Below are 23,570 nucleotides of genomic sequence, written 5' to 3' on the forward strand. Positions count from 1 at the left end.
TGGCATTTGCACTAGCTGTTCTCTTTGTTTGGAATACTCTCTAGAACCTTCATGGCTTCCTCCCTTTCTTTCTTCAAGTCTGAACTCAAACATTGCCTTCTTAGTGAGTCTTCCCCTGGCCATTCTCTTTGAATTGTGCTCAGCACTCTTCACCACACATCCCTTATCAATATCTGCTATAACACATATTTTACATAATGATCTTATCTTTATCCTCAACTAGGACGTAGATCAGGATGTTTGGTCTGTACACTGCATATCCCCAGTGCCTAGAAAAGGCATAAACATAGACGCTATAGATTAATAAATATCTGTTAATATGTGAACAACCCAGTATTAAACACTTTCTGTGTGTCAAACACTTTGCTCAAAGAATGACATGTAAAATTTTATGCAATTCATTTATTCTTTGTATTTTTAGGTAAAGAGGATATCATGGATGTGACATTACACTGACATCATGAAATCATGAAAGTTTACCTCCATGAGGGCAAGGATCATGTCTGCCTTTTAGTACTGACTGCACTGCCTAATGCAGTACCTAGAACCTGGAATATATGTAAGTATACCTTATATATTAAATATAAGAATATAAAATATATCTTATATCTTAAATATAGCCATGCTCCCTGTAAGTCATGAGTCTGTTATTACTTTGTGAATACTGTAAACAATATAGCTGTCAATGCTTCCCGTCTGGGTTTGGCTACTAGACACCGTTGAGGAAAATGGGGCACCTATTCTTAGCCATTGTATTGGACTGAGTCCCCTATCTGCCTGCCTTACTCTTATTTCTTTTCTTCTCCATTCTTAAATCATATTATCATGTCCTTGTAAGCCACCTTGAGTCCTTTCTGGTACAATGCAGAGAATAAGTTAATTAATTCACAGATTCATTTAATTCTCAGAGCAACTCAGTGAGGTAGGTATTAGTTCCCTCATTACATGGGAGAGGAAACTGAACCTGAGAGATATTAAGCAATTTGTCCAAGGTCACACGACTGGTAAGTGTCAGTGTCAGGATTCAGATCCAAGACAATCTATCTCCATAGCATGTGCTCCCTCACCCCTTAAGATCTGTAATGTCTCAGGGTTGCTTTGAGCTGAGGACTAGTGGAAATGATATTGGACAAGGAGATAGGAGGCTGTGCATCAACTCCAGGCTTTTCTTTTTTTTAGGCCAGTATGATCTTGAGACGCTACATATTTTCTAAATCTCAATTGTCTCCTTTTTCATTGAGGATGGTCATGCATCTTCCTTCTCTCCTGCCAGAGTTCCATCTAGACACCTATAATGAAGAAGGAGCCTGTCTGAAAAATAGTGCCAGAGTTCCAGAACACGGACCTAGTTCAGAACTTATCATGCATGTTCAAAGGACAACACTCTTACACTCACTATCATTTAATACATACAACAAATTAACTTGGACAGTGACCATGAGCCTTGTCTGACATGATGCTAATTGCCTTCTATGCCAAGGGCCTAACAATACCAGTATCTCATAAAGTTAGGACATAATGCACAGAGAATACATATCTCACAAAGTGGGGAATAATACACAGAGAATGGGTTCTGGACTTAGACATACTTTGCATAAAGTCCAATCTGTCCTCTGTGCTCTGTGATTATGATCTACTTAACCTCTGAATTTTACCTCTTCTGTAAATCAAGGCAGGGAAACTAATCACAACACTTACTATCTAGAAACGCACTTGAAAATGAAGCCTTTAAGAATAGCCCCATACACATAGTAGCTAGCCTTTACTGGTCATGTGATTTTTCTTCTCAAATTTATTTTGCAAAAGTCATACTGTTTTTAGAACCCTTTAGGAGTTGGCCAGTTTCTTGCAGGAATAAAGATTCTTTAAAATGTTTAATTTGAGAAAGGTGTTACAAACATCTTCCCTAAAATATATAGTTCTCTGAGGGAATTCAGTTTGGAACTGGAGCCAAAGCTTGCATGCCCCACTACTTTTGTTTATTTATTGAGTCATTCCATAAACTTACTGAATGTCTGTTCTGTGCCAGTCATCAAAATAAGGCTTTGCTCTAGAGAAGTCCACATTCTTTTGGGGGACAAAATCAAGCCAATAAGAAACAGTGTAACTGGTGCCATGATGAAATGATAGAGAACGTCTTCCAAGGGCACGAGAAGATCCAGTTGGGAAAATGTAATCTGAGCACCTTTTAGCATCACAGTGCCTTCATACATGGGCCTGGGCCTGGCTTTCAGACTGCAGATAATGCTTATGTCTGTGTGTGGGGTCTCTTGATCTTCCAGGCATCTCTGCCAATGGCTTTTTCCATTCCCCTGTCATTGCCTTCAGCATGATGCCATGTAATTTATCTGGGCTTGGTGCTTTGTCAATTTTTAATGGTCCTGATTGTCTTGTTATCTGCTTCTTTACAATAATAAAGTCTTTTAATATTTCATTCTCCCTCCAGGGAGGAGGAGGGACTGTGTCTTCATAGATTCACTACTGTCTCCATCCACTTATTAAAGGGAAAATGAGCCAAAGACATTGTTCCATGTCATAGAAGCCCCAGATACACTACCACCTGCTGAGCCCTAGCTCCTCAATTAGACTACTAGAACCATAGGACTGTAATCCGGCCTCTCATTTTTAGCATTACAAAGAGAAAGGAGGGGAACCTACAAACAGAAGAGAGCAATGACTCAGTAGGGGTCCCCTGACTTACACTTTCCACCACACCAGCCCATTTTCTCTAAAACTCCAGGACTCAACACAACTACTTTCTCCACATACTCTGTCTATTGTGATCAGTGGTCCTATCTTACCCAATTCAGTCCTTTCTCATGACTTCTACTGAGCATGCAGAGGCTACTACGCACTATAATAACTTCCTTTTTGTAGTATCTTTTTTATCACAAAGGTAACTTGGGGACTTGCTGGAATACTGCAATTGTAATGGGATGTTTTAAAGGAACCACATTGAAGAGCCCAGTGGTATCTTCCTGGATTAAGGAATGCATTTGGTCACTCAAGAGAAGGTAATACATCATTTGCAATACAGAGACACCGTGGAACACACAACTGCTACCCAACCCAATCTGCTAAACCCTAGATTCACAAGATCAAATGACAGTTGGCTAATCTCACCTTCTCTCTTCCTATTAAAATTAGCACTATCCACCTACCTGATTAAACCAGAAGCATTCTAGCTATTTAAATTATCCCAATGCTGAATTTGTTTTCAAGTGTGGGCAATATACTTTTAAATCACTTCTACTCTAACTAATACATATACCTACTTGGAAAAGGGTGTTTGGTACACTCAAGTTTACACAGAGACTAAGAAGGATAGGGACAATTCAAGTGCAAGTGCTAGCTTATTTTCTCTCCATATATTATGCAGAAAAAGAAATAAGAAGGCCTAGCAGAATGGCAGCTTTCTTCTTTTAGTCACTCATTTAATTTCTCTTACTTAATTTCTTGGAAGCTCAAGTTATTTTTCTATTAAAAAAGATAATACCTTCCCTGCTTACTTTACACTAAAAATAAAATCAGATTAAATGGAAATGATGGTTTGTACATTAAAAATTTTTTTCCTATTAATTCTAAAATGGACTCCCACTTATTATTGTTATTTTTTTTTTACTAAAAGAGAAAGGCAGGATCTAATATTTAAAATCAAACATTGATTCTCAAAATGCTGACAGTTGACATTTGGGGAACAAATTAGAGCCCAGAATCAAAGAAAAATGGAAAGCACTTATAAGCTATACGATCTGGAAAATGGGAAGAGAGTCGATTTTTAAAAAGAGGGGAAAAAACAACTGATTGAATAATTAGAAAACAGAAATGACATGTTAAGAACATACCACAGAGAAAAGGAACACTGCTAAGCTCATTGGAGGGTTATTTTTTTTCTTTTAGCATAGTCTCAGTGGACTATGATGTAAAGGGAAAGGACAGCCTGTTAGGAAAGGCAGAAGAACCCTGAATTAAAGAACAAAAACAAATTTTGCAAATTCAGAGTCAAACATGATTCCGGATGCAGGATCACACTGATCGTTTGATGGCAAAATGGATGTGGGAAGAAGGAAGACAACTGTTTCACTCATAAATGACAAGTTAAATCCAACAGAGAATCTGGCAGGCCCTTCTCTTTGGGCATGTTGCAGATCTCAGTTTCTGCTCAAATTCCATCATGGCTTCCTCTGTGGCTGTTTGTCCTGAGTTTCCTTTTCTGGTTCAGCTAGCCTTTTACCTGGAGACATGGATCTTAATCCCTACTCCACATCTAGATCTATGTAACCCTGGGCAAATCATATAGTACCCTGAAAATTTGTGCTCATCTGTAAAGTGGTGAATCTCACACTTTCCTACTGATCTCTCAATACTGTTTTGAGAGTCAGGAGGGAAGCAATAGGTATAATGGTTAAAAGGATAGAATCTATAGCAAGTTTGTCTGGGTTTGAATCTCAGCTTCATCAACTGAGTAGCCTTGATCAAGTCACAAAAATTCTCTGGCCTCGGTGTCTTCATCTGTAAATTAGGGATATATAATTCTAGCACCTATACCATTGAGTTGTTACAGAGACTGACTGAATTAATGAAATTATTGCTTAGAACAGTGCCTGATACTTATTCAACATAAGTATTTTAAGTATTCTTATCTACAGGTGTAGGAAATATAAACCTACTAAAAGCTCTGTTAAATACGAGACAGTGAGGAGGAAAGAAATACTCTTCAGATCATGGATCTTTGATATAATGCCAGCATCACTGATGAAGCCATACTGAGGTTCTGGGTACCACCAGTTGAACAAGGAATGATTTCCAGAGACAGAAAGAATAGAGAAAAACAGAAGGGTAGAGAATATGAGAGGGAAAAAAATTAAAAAAAAAGGTACTTGGAAGATGGTAAATCAGAATTAGCACCTACCAGACTCTTATTTTCTCCTAAAACTCAGCTCAGGCATCACTTTCTGAAGGGAGCATTATAAAGGGGAAAAGACGAAAGAAAGAAAGAAAGAAAGAAAGAAAGAAAGAAAGAAAGAAAGAAAGAAAGAAAAGAGAGAGAAAGGAAGGAAAAAAGGAAGGGAGAGAGGGAGGGAGGGATGAAGAGAGGGAGGGATTAGGCTATGTCATCACCCCATCTGGGTTTAGTATACTTAGGCAACTGAATTAACCTAACTCTGAGAGTATTTATGCTTCCATAAAATGGGGATGATAACAAATAATAAGTTCAGAGGATTTCACAAGGAGTTAATTAAATAACTGCTCAAGGCATTTAGAGCACTATCCAGCACTTATCACACAGCAACTGGTACAGATATTATTCCTGACCCCTGAAATATGCCAAAGTTGTGTTCATAGTATTATTCAAGTAAACTATTAAGAGTCTCAATGCAGCCAACTGAAAAGAGTAGAGCTCAAGGGTATTAAGTGATTTGCTTGGAACCTGCCAGCTAATGAGAAACAGAGCTAGGATTCTAATCCAGCCCCTTCTGGTTCCCAAGGCCCATGCTCCACTGCCTCCCAAATGAACTGCCAAGTGCAAATCACATTCATTCCACTGCATAGCACATCACTTAACACCCCCAAATGGAACTTTTGCATATATTAAAGAAATGCAGCATTTTGCAGAAGCCCATGATTATTATTTTAAATTTGAAAAAACTAATAAAAATTATACTATGGTATATTAAGTGCTGGTACTTTATGTACATTACATCATTGTCATCATCATTGTCATTATTATATCATTGATTACATGTTTTGCATCTGATGTTGTATTTAATGTTTTCTATTAAGTGGCTCTCAAACTTTACACTGGATAAGAATCACCTGGAGGAGATCTTGTTAAAATGCACATTCTAGTTCAATAGGTAGTTTAAGAGTCTACATTTATAATCAGCAACCAGTTGATAGTAATGTTGCTATTTTGCCAGCCTCATGGAGAGTAGCAAATTTTATGTAATTTTTAAATTCAATCCTTACATAAATGCTGTTACAAGAATTTTAGAGAGATTATTGTGCTCATTTTGCTGAAGAAGAGACTGAAGTTCCAAGAGTTTGTGTGCCCTGCTTCAGGTACAGTGATAGGACACAGAACTAGAATTACATCTGCCATTTCTGTGGGTCCAATGTCCCTAATCCTTCTGTCACGTACATTGTAGAGTATATAGAATCACTTCACAATTTAGCACTTTAAAATGTTCACATTTATTTTAGAAATAGAATGCCTTCCATTAGCCACATGTTCATATGTATTAAAAACAAAACTAACTGTATGTCAAAAAAAAAAAGATAAATAACCATCCTTGCCCTTTATAAAATCAGGCCAGTATGAAGGTGGGGAAATAAGTACTTAAATTATAATATAAAGATAATCAATACTGGCCAGGGTATAAGAAACCAATGACTTTAATAAAATCTCATGGGGGCGTTTCAACTATTACAGCCTTTTTAGTAGGCAATATATATTAATATGTTAAATTAATTCAATTAGTTAATTAATTACATTAGTTAATTAAAATGTTGTATATTAAAATTTAAAATATGTATATGGATTTATATGCAATTTCACTTCTAGACATTTGTCCTAGAACAAGTAGACAAGTGAAGAAAGATGTATATGTAAGAATGTTCACTGTGGTATTTAAAAATAGTGAATAACTGAATACAACAGAATAAATGAATGCAACTGTCCATTAATTGAATTCAATATCCAATGATATAAAATTAAATAAGTTATTGTGTGCCAATACTATGGATCTATTTATAATAATAAGCTAAATCTATGTGAATTGAGATGAATAATTATCCATAGGATATTTTTATGTGAGGAAAAAAAGGCATGTTATTGAATAGTATGTTTGGTAAGACTCCTTGTGTAATAAATGTTTACATAGCTGGTAAAATCAAGAGATATATAAAGCATACTTTATATAAATGGTGCTTAGCAGGGGGTAGGATGAATGCAAAGGCTTTCCCTTTCTTCCTTATGTAGTTATATTTAAGAATTTGCCAAGTGTCTAAGCTGTATAATTGGCAATAACTATCAGGATATTGCCATTGTAGAATGAAACATTCTCTATCAGAAATATAGCAAAGAGTATGTAGAGTGTTACCATGAATGAGAAACATAAAGTCCTCTCTCTGCCTGATCAGACTTGGGAACCTCCACGGAGAGATGACCTTACAACCAGAGCTAGAAAGACTTAGCAAGTGAAAAGAGGAAAAAGCACTCAGAATTGGAGGGAGGTGTGAAGCAAATCACTATAACTTGGTGACACCAAAATGAACAGAGCTAGGTCCTATCAGTCCTCAAGGAACTCTCAGTCTCTGTGAAAAGACAATCTACATGTAAGACATTTCATGCCTCGAAACAGGGCAATGTAGGAATTTGGAGGAGAAATGCAGCTTAGACAAGAACTTTTCTGGATAAGATTATTTAATGTTTTCTACAAGGATTCTCAATTCTCTGGCAACCCCAACAGAATTGGATAAAGGATAGGACACATGTCATCATAATGGTGACACAGAAGAGTACCAATTCATGAGGAAATTGGAAGCTGAGCTTGTCAGTTTCCCCTTGACAACTCTTGCTCCAGAAAGGCTCTCTGGAGAGGAATGCTTGAGGGATACCGAGTAATAAAGGATGGCTGGTAAAGCTACTTCGTTTGAGGAGGTTTAGAGCATCGATGCTGATGATAAGCTTGGCCTCAGTTCCTCTCCAAGATGAGATTCCTTCTCTAGAGTAGCTATAAATAATGCATGTCATATCCTCCTTTTGATTCCCTATATTGTCTACCAATTTTATTTTAGTATGCAAATAAACTTACAACACAAAAATAATCTTAAAATAAACATGTTAAAAATTATTTGTCTTTCACCAATTTAACTTCATATGTTTTATATTATTAAGTCTTTGTCTATAAGCATACATATTTTTATTTTATTTATTTTTTATTTTTTAAAAATTTTAATTATTTATTCATGAGAAACAGAGAGAGGCGGAGAGAGAAGCAGGCTTCATGCAGAGAGCCCAATGCAGGACTCGATCCCAGGACTCCAGGATCATGCCCTGAGTCAAAGGCAGACACTCAACTGCTGAGCCACCCAGGCATCCAGCACACATATTTTTAAATAGTAATGTAATACATATCTACATTCAATGATTTCTATTACTTAACACTATACATGCAAATTTCCCTATGTAAATGTATAGTTTGTAATTGAAATTTTAATGATCACATTATATTTTCCATGGCATTGATATACTATAATTTATTTACTCGGCTGTCAGATATTTAAGCTGCAATGAGTAGCATGGCTTATATCTTCATCATATATAAATTTAAATAAATTTACATATATAATTCTTTACAATAAATTCCCCAAAGATAAATTATTAAGTGAAAGAATATGAATCATATTTTTGTCTCTCAAAAAGGCCAAGTATCTGTGACCACTCACCATATGCATCTCTCCAGTTTTATCACAATGTCACTAGTACTTGGTATTATTGCTTTAAATGAAATATTTCATAAACTTAAAGAATGTAAAACTGAGACTTGCTATGGTATGATTTTTAAGGTTTTAACTGCAAGTGCTAGTGAATTTTGATTCTGGGTTAGTACAGAGGTTAGAAGTAACTGGATTACAGGTGTCCCTGAGTTTGTGAGTTTGGGCAAGTTGTTTATCTGTGGGCTCTTGCTTTTCAGCCATAAAGTGGGAAAAATAACAGTGTTTAGCTGGTTGGATTGTTGTGGGGATTAAGTGAGTCAATATACATACAGCACGTAGGATGGTACCTGGTCCATATTCACTCAATTTGTGTTATGTGTTATTATTATAGTTACCGTTATTATCAGTAAGACAAATAATGCTATTATATTGATAGAAGCAAAGGAGTAGAGCATCTAATTTTTTCTTAAGATTTTATTTATTTATTCGTGAGAGACATAGAAAGAGAGGCAGAGACATAGGCAGAGGGAAAAGCAGGCCTCCCTGTGGGGAGCCCAATGTGGGACTTGATCCAAAGACACCAGGATCAAGACCTTAGCCAAGGCAGACATTCAACCACTGAGCCACCCCGGTGCCCCAAGATTCTATTTTTCATTATGAGAACTGATCATTCAAATCACTTGGAATATAAATATTTTCTCCCATTTATTTGCACATATATCTTTTATATATATACTATTTAGATATCACTGCTTTCATTGTTATTAAGGCCACATGGTCACCTCCTGATGTCTAATTTTGAGTAGGTATTTCATTTCTCTTTTTTTTTCCATTTCTCTGTGCACCAAATATAAGAATGGCCAAAACTTACAAGTATTTGGGGGGGATTTAAAATAATATACATAATTAAATTGAGAAAACTTAATCCTCTTAGAGGCTAATATAAGAATTACCTTAGGAAGAGGGCCTTCTTTATTCAGAAATTGCCATAATAAGTCCACTTGAGGTGGGTTTCATGGCTTAAAAGAAAGAGAAGAAATCATCCTTGTAAGATAAGGCCTTTGTTCCTGAGAAATAGGAGAGTGCAGGAGTGGGAGGGCAAAAAAGATGGCAAATGCTTGGCAGTGACATCCTGTTTCTTCCTGTAACACTCCAAATTCTCCTTAAGGTTTCTTTTTTTTTTTTTTTTTTTATTGGTGTTCAATTTACCAACATACAGAATAACCCCCAGTGCCTGTCACCCAATCACTCCCACCCCCTGCCCTCCTCCCCTTCTACCACCCCTAGTTCGTTTCCCAGAGTTAGCAGTCTTTACGTTATGTCTCCCTTTCTGATATTTCCCACACATTTCTTCTCCCTTCCTTTATATTCCCTTTCACTATTATTTATATTCCCCACATGAATGAGAACATATAAGAACATATAATGTTTGTCCTTCTCCGACTGACTTACTTCACTCAGCATAATACCCTCCAGTTCCATCTTAAGGTTTCTATACTCAAAACATCTGTGGAGTGAGTTCGTTTGAGGAAGAAGGACTGTGTTTGACATGGGACACTATAAAGAGAGCCCCAAGGAAACTCAAGTGCTTAGAACTTAGTAAGGAGCTATGAGGAAAGGGATGACACAAGATTAATGGGATTTCTCCCATTAATTAAGGCTTTGATCATCCCTAAACCATGGAATTAGGGGGATCTTAAGGTCCAAGGTGGGGGCCTGCCCCCATCTCTGCCTCTCTTTCTGTTTCTCTCATGAATAAATAAAATCTTAAAAAAATAAGGTACAGAGAGGTCCAACATAGCATCAGATAGATATAAATTTACGTGCCTGGTGCTTAAGACTTAATTGCTCTGTACCATAATTTTAAATAATATTAACATGTTTATTATGTTTTATAGTTAACTCTACATTTTCACATATATCATCTCACTTAATTTTTATAACAATTTCCTCTGGTATATCTGGGGAAATATTTTTCCCAGTATGTTCTTTTTTCTTTAATTTGTTATGATTTTATTTTCCTTCGTACATACATTTTTTAATTGTTATGTAACCGAGTAAGACGGTCTTTTCCTTGTGGTTTCTTATATTGCTTCAAACCTTAGAAAGCAACCATTCCTTTAAGGAAGTGGTAATTAGCCAATTGTATCCTCCACTAGTCATGTGATGATTGTCTTTTTCAATTTAACTCTACGTGGTGCATCCATGAAAGTAAATACATGTGAAACACAGAAAGTTTCTATTTAGTGAATCTATGAAATTTTAAAATAGCTAGATGATCCACAATCACCTTGTCCACCATGACCTTGTTAGGTCAGTTTTACTGTACCATTTTACAGAAGATAATTTGAATATTTACTAAGCTCTCACCTCCTACAAGGCTATGAGGTTTTTGTAGTTCATCTTCACAACATCCCTATCACAGAGGTATGGTCATTATCCTCATTTCAAATATAAGAAAACTAAGACAAAGGGCAGTTAAGTCAGTCAGCTGAGGTCTTTGCACTGGCAGGGGACAGAGTGGAGATTTATACCCTGCAAATGTGATGCTAGAACTACTGCATAACCAGCACCAAATACAGAAGACTCTATAGCTCAGAGAGGTTGAGTCAATTGCATCACTATTAGGTTGGTCTGCCTAATGCTACAGTCCAGGTTCTTTTTACAGCTCTACTCTCTGCAAGGTCCTTCTTCCTCTCAGACCGAATAGGCAAGATGGCAATGCTATTAGCAAACAGAATCCTTCTAATGGTACTCAACTTTTTGAGCTATGTATATAAACCAATCTATAAGGCAAGAGTGAGCAATATACTCAAGAAAGCAGGAGCTTCACTGAGTGCAAATATGCTTCTCAGTGCTATTTCCACTGAGGGGTTTATGTGCCTGGTAAAAATTAAATGGCTATGTGATAAATTGACCATGAGATAAAGCAATTTTCAAGGGAATAGTGAGAGGAGGAACAAAAATGATTAAGAAAATGGGACTAACTGGGTGAGACAAGATTAAAGGAGTTAACTGTGTATAGCTGATCTTGGAAGAAGGAAGGGGAACTGAAACACTAACAAATACCCGTGCACAAAAAGGTTGACAGTAATTCCAAGGGGGTAAGAGGGCACTTGTTTTGTGTGGTTTAGGTATCACCCCAATTAAAGAATAAATTAATATGAAAGAATAAATTAATATTAATAAATTAATATGAATGGAGAGAGAGAGAGCAATATCACCAAATCAAAATGATAAAGTCACTTCACAGCATTTCCATTATAACCAGGTCACCTAAAAAGCAAGAGGAGCAAAGGGCAGGATGGGGAGAATGGGAGCTTGCTGCACTCTCTCTTTGAGTATGCTCCATTCTGTCAAAGGCAGACCCACGTCCAAAAAGCCTCTGCTCTATTTCACATGGGTCCAAATGGCCTCTCTTCCCACTCTTCTGCTATGTGGCCTCCGGACCCATAGTTCTCCATTCAGCTTCCTTACCACGCCTAGCATGTGTCTCCCTTCTCTACAATAAAAAGTCATCCCCATCACCATCATTAGGCTGATTCTCTTCTAACTCCTTTATCTCATTTACTTCCCACAACTCTGTGGTGATAGATTTTGTTATTGTTCCCTTTTTACAGATGTGGAAACTGAGGCACAGAAAGTTTAACACCTTACTCCATCCCAGACAACTGGATTGTTTTTCCTCCATTTTTCTACATCTTTCCAACTCATTCATTCTTTTGGTCTCAGCTTTCCTTAAGGAAGACAACCCTGACCACCGCTTTCCTGCTCTTCCATACTCCCAAAACAGCCTCCACATAATCGTCACTGCATGAACAATATGCTTTCTTTCATATTGTTCTTTCCCTCAGGTTGTAAGCTCCATGGGAGGAGACACAGTTATCTGTTAGATGAAATGCCTAGCATATAATAGGTGCTTAATAAATATTTATTGAATGAATGAATGAGAATGAATAAATAATAACTAGAATAATAGGGGAGATGACCCTGCTTTCTTTTGTGGTCAGATCTGACTTCTGTACTTTAAAAAGAGTATATCCATATGGCAATAGAAACGTGTTCAGAGAAAATTAATGGGTGTCTAGGGATAGCTATGAGGGCGGCAGCTCAAAGCAATGTCATATAAGGCATAGTTGATGAACAAAGGCTGTTTACCTTGGGGAAAACAGGTATAATTATTTCAGATATCTAAGGGACTCTCTGCATTGAATAGGTAAAATAGTCAACTGCTCTGGTGCATTAAATAAGTTCATTGATACCTAATGCTTTTCCACTCTTTAAGAGAAAGAGAAACAGGGAGGAGGAGGGAAGACAGAGAGAGAGAGAATAAATTAAAAAGAAAAAAAATCCAAAAAGAAAATCCAAAAACAATTAACTTTTTTGAACTAAGTCTTTGGAATAGTACAAAGGAAAAAAAGAAAAGTAAGTTCCAGGAAACTGAGAACATGAATATTACCTTAATTTTGAGGGATACCAACCTGGGCATAGCACAAATACAGATCCCATAAAAACAGGAATATTTTTAAATGGTCAATATTCAACTAAATTGGACTTCATCAAAGGTAAATTCAAAACAGGTTTCCAGGAGTTTTGCTGTAGATGTCTTCTACACGCTGATCATTTTTGATTACCTGGTCTTTCAATTATTTGTGGAGCCCAAGGAGCAGCCTGGGGGTACTTAAGAATCAGCAATTAGTTTGGTAGGTAGGTGCTCTATTTAAAGGGCCATGGATTATGAGGAGCTACCGATTTTAGCCTGCATTTTACACAGGTTACATTTATATAAGGAGCAGTAATTCCTCAGCCTTGCATTCAGGTCTTCAGAATCTTACTTTCAATGCTCAGACTATGCAAAAAACTCTTTGCTAAAGCCAGATTAATTGTTCCCTAGATACCAGGTGGGTTCTTATCTCTCTTCCCATCTTTTCTTTGCCCGATTTAAATACTCTCTGACCCTGAGAACATTCTTTTTTTTTTTTTTTTTTTTTTTGGCTTTTTTTTTTTTTTTAATTTTTTATTTATTTACGATAGTCACACAGAGAGAGAGAGAGAGACAGAGAGGCAGAGACACAGGCAGAGGGAGGAGCAGGCTCCATGCACCAAGAGCCCGATGTGGGATTCGATCCCGGGTCTCCAAGATCGCGCCCTGGGCCAAAGACAGGCGCTAAACCGCTGCGCCACCCAGGGATCCCCTGAGAACATTCTTAAACCCTACTTCCCCATGAAGCCATTCCATATCTCTCTGACCCAGGGATCTCTTTGAGTCTTTTGTGATATCCTCAAACTCACCGTAGCACTAAATTAAATAATACCATGCAAAGCAATTTAACAATATATGGTTTATTTGTCTCTCTGACAACATCAGTTTCTAATTAAAGGCTGTGTTTACTTTTGTTTTCAATACCTAGAGGGTATCATGCAAAAAGAAAATGAGTGACTTTTACTGGTTTGAGAAATTAAAGCATTTTAAAACACATTTTAAATAATTATCATTTTTTTTTACTGGTCATTATTCTAACCCATTCCATAAAAGATTTGAGATAGATCATAAAAAGAAAAGTCAAATGTTAAATTTTCCATAAAAGAAACAGACCTGGAACCATAGAAAAGAAGAAGAATCAGGATACTGTAAGCAGGAGGACAGTTACAGGGATGAATGTTAAAAATGGTTCTGAGTCTCCTGGTAGTCAAGGAGATAGATAGATAATATATTATATAATCTGTTTTTATCTGCTAAAATGTAGTAGACCAGTTCATCATTTTCCTTATACTCAATTCTAATGGATACTTGCCTCCTGATATGTTACATATATGAAATAACAATGAATAATGTTTTCAATATATTTTACAACAAATGCATATGGAGTTTTCTTCTGATGTTTGCTAAAGACCAAAGGTATACCTAGAATTAAGAAAGCTTAGAGCTTATATAATGCAATACTTAGATAAGCCCCCCTAAATATCTTTTATTATTCTCAATTGGGTTTTTGAAATAGAAATTTAGGGAGTTTTTCAATATTTCCATTCTTGTCATCTTACAACTTACGAAACTTAGCTGTTGAAATAGTTATCAGATACATTCTCCATTTTCATAACTTTATATTCATTTGACTTACATTATTGGCAATAAGTAGACAAGTTAATATCTATACAAGGTTTTCAAGTCCACACAATACCTTATCATACAGAAAAATACTACCCATTACTAGAACACCAAGTGTCATTACTATTTCCATATTTTATGTAAAAACTGACAGGATAAGAGATAACAGATACTTGAGTCCAGTTTACATGCATAATGTATACATTAACAAGACAGGGATAAAGGGGGGGCTGAATATGGTAATGGTACTTCCATTCTTTTATAAGATAATCCATTTTGAAATAGCAGTGCCATCTAGTGGCTATTTTAGACCCAAAGAATGAGGATGTTTCAAAATGGCCCCTGGATAATGCAATCAATGTTTTATGTTATCCTGACATGCATTATTTGAGCTTAGAGCATTTCCTGCTAGTTGACAGATTCTGACCTTTCAATATGGAAAGCGTACCACATCTACCCAGAGTCAGTTCAAAGCTATTGATCCTGATAAATGATTTGACCTCAACCAGTGGTTCTCCTCCAGTTATTTAATGCTTAAGAAAGCCAGCAATGCAATCTGAAGAGGTCAAGTGTGCTAAGGAAGGACCTTTGACATGGTATCAGAAAGAAACTGCTGGTAGGTACATATGTAAGAGAAAAACAATACATGTTGTTCTAGATGTTTTCCTATGAAAAGGAACACAAAAATATGCCCCACAAATAAGACAGGGGTCCATGGATAGCAATAAAAATTAATATTACATTTTAAAGATTATAAGGCCATCTGACATACAATATCTCATGAGTCATCACATCAATCTAAAAGTCATCACATCTACTTTTAGCAATGGCTGTGCCCTTAGAATAATATTTGGCCCAGGATATTAATTTCATATATGATTATTAAATAAACACATGGATAAGTGAATAAATAGATGCAGGAGTTACCAAATGAATGGAGGAAGGAATGTATGCAAGAAGTACATGAGATGATACTGTATTTTTATTTTCATTTATTCAATAAACATTTATGAAGTACTCCTGAAAGTCCAAATTCTGTAAGGTGTTGGGAGAATGTGCTTGGACATAGGAATCAATAGTAATAAAAGTGGTATAAAGAAATATGAGTAGAATGATGTGTTGCTCCTCCTACTTCAAAGGATACAGCTCAGCTACTCAGTAAGTCTGACATCTGCCCATATCTATATCAGGTAGTTGGAAGGTGGCCCAGGGCAAGAGAGAACTATGAAATTGAAAGCATAGAAAAACACAAAGAAAAAAACAGCAAGTAGCCATGGTTCTACCACCAAGTTAAACACTTTAGCATATATATTCCAAGAGTATTAATAAAGCAGAAGCAAATACATGGTAATGTTTATGGCGCTCTTAAAATGTGCTGGGAACTAGGCATTATTTTGTTTGTAAATGTCATATTATTTACCACTATCATAGAGGCTGTGCACCTTCCAGAGCTCTCCTTCAGAATTGAAGGACAGATTTTCCAACTGCTGGTGAGGTTGGCTTGCTGGCAATGCTTTGCTGACAGTGCTGGCTGTCAGCTCTCACCAAGAATTGTCTCAACTGTGAAGAATAGCTTCCCTCCCAAATCCTCATCACCTTCCAGGGCCAGCCTTCATCCAATACTGACCCATTTGGGAGAAGAAAGGGCTACCTCTCCTCACTCAAACTTGGGAACGCTGTGAAGGGCAGTTTCGGAGCTCCTCTTGGGGCTGGTTTTACTGTAACTTCTCTCTCTGCTCAAGCCAGCTGCCATCTTTTATCTGCTGATGCTCCTCCAGATGAGATTCCTCAGTAAAGTTTTACAAGCTAACCTCTGTCTCAGTTGGCTTCCCAAGGGAATGCCCAACCTGTGATAGCTACTTGTGGGTGGGTAATATTAGGTCATATTTAAAATTTTCACTTTGTACAGATAATGAAAGTGAAGCAGAAAAATGTAAGCAAGTAGCTCTTGGTCCTATGGAAAGAAAAGAGCTCATCCCAAGGTCATCTGACTGTTGCAATAAGCTGATTAAATAATAGGTTATTAGAGAAAGAACTGATTTTAGCATCTGTTTTTCCCACCCAAAAAAGAAAAGTCAGAATTTTCTCTCTTTAGGTATGAGCTGCTCCCTACCACAATCTCCCAGCCCACACCCCCAGGAAACAAAGATTTCAGACTCAGTAAGGAAGACTGTATGGGGCAGTTTGACCTGAAGATAGTACCTGGAGTTGAGAACATACAAGATGTCCCAACCTCAAAGGGTAAGAAGCCTTGAGGCTGAGAAGACTTTTAACCCTTACTGTCAAGGATTAGCATACTGTCTCCACAAAGATTCTGTGAGCTGTGGCAGGACCTCTCAGACAGTAGTATATAGATGCAAGAGGGAGTTTATACTAAGAGTCATGGTTTTAGGAGCTGCAGTAAAATATCTTCATGATCAGTGTGTAGGGCCACCAGCTTTGGAAAGAAGAAATGGGCTTGGGTTGTTGATCATCTCTAAAATGGTTTAAGAAAGCAATACCACCCCCAGATTTTGGCAGCACATTAAGTCTAAGGTTCCTGTAAGCATCTTATGGATGCCACTCACTAGTGTCTAAGAACGGATGTAGCACCAGCAAAGCAGGTGGATATTGTAGAGAACTTAATTTTGTTTAGAGAAATACAGGACTGTAACATGCCCTACTCATAAATGTTGTGGAATAAAATGCCATTTCTTTAGGGATAGATATGGATGTGTATACAATATTAAAATAAATAATATATCATACTTTTTAATTAATTAGATATCCTCTTACCATGTCATTTTTCAAATGTCTGCATATAAATCCATTATATGACTTTTAATAATTAATCTAACAATTGGTTTAATTAACTAATCTAACCTTAACTCTTAACCATTTAAATTACTTTCAATTTTGTTTTTATAAACAACATTGCAATAAACATCCTACACAATATTTTCATGCATACTCAATATCCTTAAGATCTACTCTTTAAAATGGAATTGCTGGGTTTGTTGGTGGAGCATGTGACTCTCGACCTTGGGGTTATAAATTCAACTCCAGGTTGGATATAGAGATTATTTAAACATAAAATCTTTTAAAATATGAAAAAATAAATAAAATAAAATTGCTGAGTTTTATAAAAAATACACATTGTTATGGCTTTGATACACATTCCCTGTTTGCTCTACTGAAAATGCGATCCAATTTAAACACCTACAAGCCCATACTCTCAGTTAACAGGTATTCTTTGTCTTTAGTCATTGCCAAATTTATGTGCAAACTGTGATCTTTGTTCTTGGATGTCAACATTCATCGCTTTCTTTGAACACTTTGATTTTTACAAGATGATGATTTTTACAAGATGACTCTCAAGATGAATGTGTTTAAAAAGGGGCCACATTTGCAGAGATCCAGTACCTTTTGTAAATTCTCCATTTCCCCTGCTAATAATGGGTGTCTTGTCTAGGATTTCTCCGATAGAACAGATAAGTTGGATGAAAATAATAAATACAACCAGGTTAGATAATAGAACTCAGCCATCTCTCTTTCCAAATCAAAGCTGCCTTTCCTTGCATGATCTCTTCAAAATACAAAGCAACAAAAGAAAACATTGCAGGCATTGATCTTGGAGCATAGACAGTTCCAGAAGAGCATAGAGAAACATACATCAAACCCTCTCAGCCTCCAGGGATAGACTCTGACCTTTATAATAATTGCTATGTTTCTCCTTGAGGTCAACATCTCTGTTTCTCCAACAATTGTGGAGATGCAATGGAAACATTTTAAATTAATTTGTCCATTTATTTACTTATTCAAGATGTTTATGAATAAAAATCGACCACTTATTTTGTGTCAGACTCCATACCAAGTTCTTTATTATCATATTTAATTATTTTAAACTTTATTTAAAAATCAAGCCTATCAATATAATACTAGTATCTGCATTTGTTTACTGGGGTCTGCCGTAACAAAGTACCACAAACTGAGTGGCTTAAGCTGTAAAAACTTATTGTCTTACAGTACTGGAGAATTTAAGTCCAAGATCAAAACAAGGCTATGCCCCAGATCTCTTTCCCAGCTTGCAGCGGTTGGCTGGGAATCTTTGGTGTTCTGTGGCTTATAGAATATTATCATCTTGATATCTGCCTTCATCTTCAATTGGTATTCTCCTGTGCTCTTGTCTGTGTCCAAATTTCTCCTTTTCATAAAGATACCAGTTGCATTGGATTAGGGACCCATCCTACTTTGTTATGAACTCCCTTTAAGTGTTAAATTTACAATGACCCTATTTGCAAATAAGGCCACATTCTGAGATACCGGGGGTTAAGATTTCAATATCTGAATGGGAGAGGTGTTGGGGGGCACACCTCAACTGATAACAGTATCCCATATATATCCATGAAAGCTGAGATTCAGAATATATGGTATTTGTGAGGGATGCACGTTGAATATTAGTTGTATACTAGGCCACTGTTTTTGTACATGAGAGAACCTCTGTATGAAGACATCAAACTTTCTACCACATCAGTAGAACCTGTCAGGTTCACAGACACCTGTTAGAGCTATGCACGAGGCTGAAAAAGTAGTTCTCACTCTATATGCGTGCTTTTGGTCTTTCTGATGCTTAGTCAATATCCTGAAGCTATCCAGAGGCTTCTCCTTGAGCAACCTCATTAGCATTGATTCAGGTATGTTCCAAAGGGGCTCTTTATGAGTAACAAAAGACACTCCTAACTCAGGAAATTCCAAGGGTTTTAGGATCTCTATGCTAGAAAACAGAGATAAAAAGCAAATTTATACTTTTATTATACAACAGTAGTGCTAGAGAAGCCCAATATATATTAACTTTCAAAAAGAAAAATAGAAAGCACTCCACGTCATGGTTATTTTTTAAGTCATTCTCAGTATATCCATGCCACTAAATTGAGAACAAAAAAAGGACTAGGAGTTTTTTAAAAGATGCAGTACATATTGCTTATAAAATAACGACTATGTGCCAGGAAACATAGAAAGTGTTGGTAATAATAAAGAACATGTTCTGAGAATGATTATTAGTAATTCCAGGCTTTGGGGCTTCCTAGGTACACTTCTAGGCTCTTTGGTCTCAGGAAATAAACAATCAGCTGAGAATTGTCCAGTATGTTATAATTTACATATTCTAATTTTTATCCCATTTGAACTCCTAGCCTGGCTAATCTTCTGGTGGTTAGACCCTATCTCTGTATATCTATAAGACCTATTTGCCACAGTGGGCAGGATAGAACCTAGAATTGTATCATTAATGGTCTCAAGAGGAAAAGAAAGGAGAGGAGAGGAGAGGAGAGAGAGGAGAGGAGAGGAGAGGAGGGGAGGGGAGGGGAGGGGAGGAGAAAAAAACAAAACCCAAACCAAAAAAATCTTTCTGTTCTCCAAAATATAATGATTCCCATAGATGTCTCTCTTCCTGGTCTACCTGTCTTACTGAATCTTCTGGTAATCATTCTTCTTCTCACCCAGTGCCCAATATCTGGTCATGCCCCCAGCCCTGCTGTGTTCAAGACAGACAGCTACAGTAATACTATATAACAGAGAGTGAGCAAAATCCTGCAACAGTACTTATCATAATTAAAGTCAATGAAATCATCTTTGTCACGTGCCCATGGTCAAAGGCAGCCCAAAGGAACAAACTAGCAACAGCTCCATGAGACAGATACTATAATTGACTGAACCACAGAATCCTTTGGCATAAACCATACTAATTCTGATGGGTTACTACTCGAGCTTCTACTAAGACAATTAATGGCAGTGAGATGTCAGAATGCTTCATGGAGGTAGGTAGTTTGATGTTTGACCTTTAAGACCTGCTGGAATACAGTCAGAGGGAGATGAACGGAGCCTTGAAGGAAACCAAAATCATGTTATATAAGCAATATTTACCTTATAGAAAAAGACATGGGGCAATCCGATCTGTATCTTAACTTCTTTAAAAGGCTATATGTGTAGTTAGTAGAAGTGAGAGAAAGATAGGTGCTCTTCTGTTAATCAAATATGCCCAGAGAAGATTCTGTGTATATTACTAAGTAATGAATTCTCTACCCTGGATACGTTTAGGGAAAGACTAGGAGAACTTTGAAAGGAATATTGTTGAGGAGATCCAAAATAGAATGGGTTTCATCCTTTATAACTTCAAATATCCTTTTGATTCCTCAGATTCTGCATTTCTAGTATCCTCTCACCTACCTCCAAGCCCAGCTATATATTCACATACAAAAACCTGTAAAAAACAAAAACAAAAACAATAAGATGAACAAAAAAATAAAAAGCCTCCTACAGAAGGAAGCTTTATGTCTGAATTCTATATGACACACAGGCTCACCCTTTTGACCCTGCTGTCTTCATCACTAAGCCCTGTATCCCAAGGACGGTAGGTCCCAAAGAATGCTGTACGTGGCTGCCTTGAAACATGCCAGGCAGCAGGCAGCTCTGATTCAACTGATGTATGAGACTCCTACCTCCTTGCCCCGTCAGTCACCAGCTACTCCATTACAAGAAAAACTATACTAGAGAAATGAAAATGCAAATACAAAGTGAAAACAGAGAAGAGCACAAATTGTCCAACCATATGTGACTGACGGCCTGTAACATTTCAGCCTCTCTGGAAGGCCAGATAAAAGCTGGCAGAGAGGACTTTTTCCTGCAAAAGACAGTAGTTATTTCAATAAGCTCAATTCAGGAGAGTAGATGTACCTATTTTTGAGAGGATATGTTAATCACCCAAATCACTCGCATGAAAAAGAAACCAACACTATAAAATTCTCCAAAGTCAATGGCCATCCAACTGGGATAACTCCAGGTTATATCTGACACATTGAAAACCACATAAAGAGATGCCACACAAAACCAGCATGTTCATGTGATTAATGACCTGAAATATGCCTGGCTATTCCCACAGATCCTCGTCCCATTCAGCACTGCTATCAGAGACAATGTGCTGACCTCTTTAGTCTCTCTTGCTGCAGTTATAGTTTTGTTTACTTGGGGAAAGTACTGGACAGGTTAGACTTCTACACTCTGCCTTCTGAGTTTTCATAGTATTCCTTGATGAACTTCTAGTTCAATAGAATTCATAACCAAATGGCCAAGGGCTAACTCTATACCCTGTGCTGGCCATGGGATTACAGACATGAACTGAACAAAATACTTCTTTTCAAGATGATCAATGTGGTCAAAGAGGAAAATATAGAAAAAGCATATTCAAATATAAAGTAGTATATACCAAGTCTGTGCAGGGTGATGTGGAAGCTTGAGAATGATTCTGACTTGGGTTTGGAAATTGAAGGAATGTTTCCTGCTAAAGAATGAAATGAATTGGCAAATCGAACTCCAATAAAAAAAATATGCAAAAAAAAAAAAAAAAAAGAAATAGATAACTCACAGATATTCTTGTTCCTAGAAACTTACACTGTTACCTTCACTTTTTAGCTATTGTCAACTTTCCATACCACTCTCTTCCCTAATGTTAACATTAATTATGTGAATGTGTGTTTGTGTGCATGTGTATGTTGTAACGACGGATCAGTCAGATAAGGAAACTAAGTCTCAGTGACTTTCAATTACTTGGTCATACCAGTACTGGAGCCAGAACTTGAGTCTAGAATATGTGATGATAGATTCGGGAGGTCATCATCAAAACCACCAATGGGCTATGGAATTGTTTGTATTTCATTTTCTTCTCAGAAATGACTGCTCTACTCTCTGCAGTCTGAAAATCAGTCTTGATAACCTCAAAGAAGAAAGAATCTCTTCTGTAAAAATTTAACAGGGAATATGTTATGATTCCTGGACCCTGGTGTGGCTTGACAATGAATGATGCAACAACCAGCTCACTCGATTCTACTCTCCTGTTTCCTTATTTGTGAAATAGAAATTACCTGCCTTGCCTCAGTTGTTATTACTGCCCAAGTTCCCCTGCTCAGCTATAGAGACCAGTCCCTCAAAGCTCAGTACCGTCTCCATTCCACATGGTTATCATAGTCATTCATGCCTCTTTCCTCTCTTCCTTTAAGAGTCAGCCATTGCTCCAGAGTCCCAGTCTAATATTTCCCCACCAGCCTTTATTTTATTTGTCTGTATCCTCCACTATCCAGGACTATATCCATCATATTCACTCTGCATCTGTGATGGACAATCTGTGCCTGACATGTAGATATGGATAGTTTGAATAGTCCTATGTTGAGAAAAAAAACAGTTATACATTTTAAGGTCAAATTGTAGCACAAATATAAACTTTTACATTTCTTTTTTAAAAAAGATTTTATTTATTTATTCATGAGAAACACGTAGAGAGAGAGGCAGAGACACAGGCAGAGGGAGAAGCAGGCTCCAGGCAGGAAGCCAGATGTGGGGCTTGATCCTGGGACTCCGAGATCACACCCTGGGCCAAAGGCAAAATGCTCAACCATTGAGCCACCCAGGCATCCCAAACTTTTACATTTCTAATTCATTTAATATTAGCACATTTTATCTTGGCAGGCACTCCAAACTTTAGGATCAAAAATCTCCTTGCTCTTTGTCTCGAACTCCTATGTCATTCCCTCTGGTCCCTACCCTGGCTTGTCTTTTTCCATCACTTCTGCTTTTATTCTCTGAACACTCTCTTTCCTATTTCCTCTTCTGATGCTGCAATGTACCATTTCTGTTAAATTCTGTCAACGAGAAATGGTTATTCTACAACTTTCAGAACATAACAGGTATTTGAGATGGAGATGTCAAATGCACTCAGATAACAAAAGCCAGTCTTCCTTTTATTCCCAAACCCAGGCCTCTGAATGATGCTTTCATATAAAAGGGCCAACTCAGAAAAGACAGGCACGCCTGGACTCTTCATGCCATCTTAACTATTCAATTTTACCATCCTAGCATCAAAAACTTTCTCTAGGGGATGACTTGGGCTTCAAACGCAGTAGACCTGAGGGTCTAATCCAGCTCTAGTGGCCTAGTTGTATGACCTATTGAATCTCTCTAGGACTCAGTTATCTCATAATAATGCCAACTTCAC

The 23,570-nt window shown here is 37.1% G+C and overlaps 1 protein-coding gene across 3 annotated transcripts in view; it reads right to left on the reverse strand.

The window, feature by feature from the left end:
* The window catches only part of TENM4 (teneurin transmembrane protein 4), a 2,813,748-nt gene that overhangs the window by 1,393,911 nt on the left and 1,396,267 nt on the right, over window positions 1–23,570 (reverse strand). Inside the window, exon 1 of one of the 3 annotated variants that reach the window (XM_072794814.1) lies at window positions 9,396–9,463. The exons of the other annotated variants lie outside the window; for them this stretch is intronic. The gene's annotated coding sequence lies outside the window, so the exon portion shown is untranslated. Of the gene's footprint in view, window positions 1–9,395; window positions 9,464–23,570 lie in introns of those variants that run through there. 3 annotated transcript variants of the gene reach the window in all.

This window comes from Canis lupus, chromosome 23 (genome assembly GCF_048164855.1).
Source record: "Canis lupus baileyi chromosome 23, mCanLup2.hap1, whole genome shotgun sequence".
In the NCBI taxonomy this organism is placed as follows: domain Eukaryota; kingdom Metazoa; phylum Chordata; class Mammalia; order Carnivora; family Canidae; genus Canis; species Canis lupus.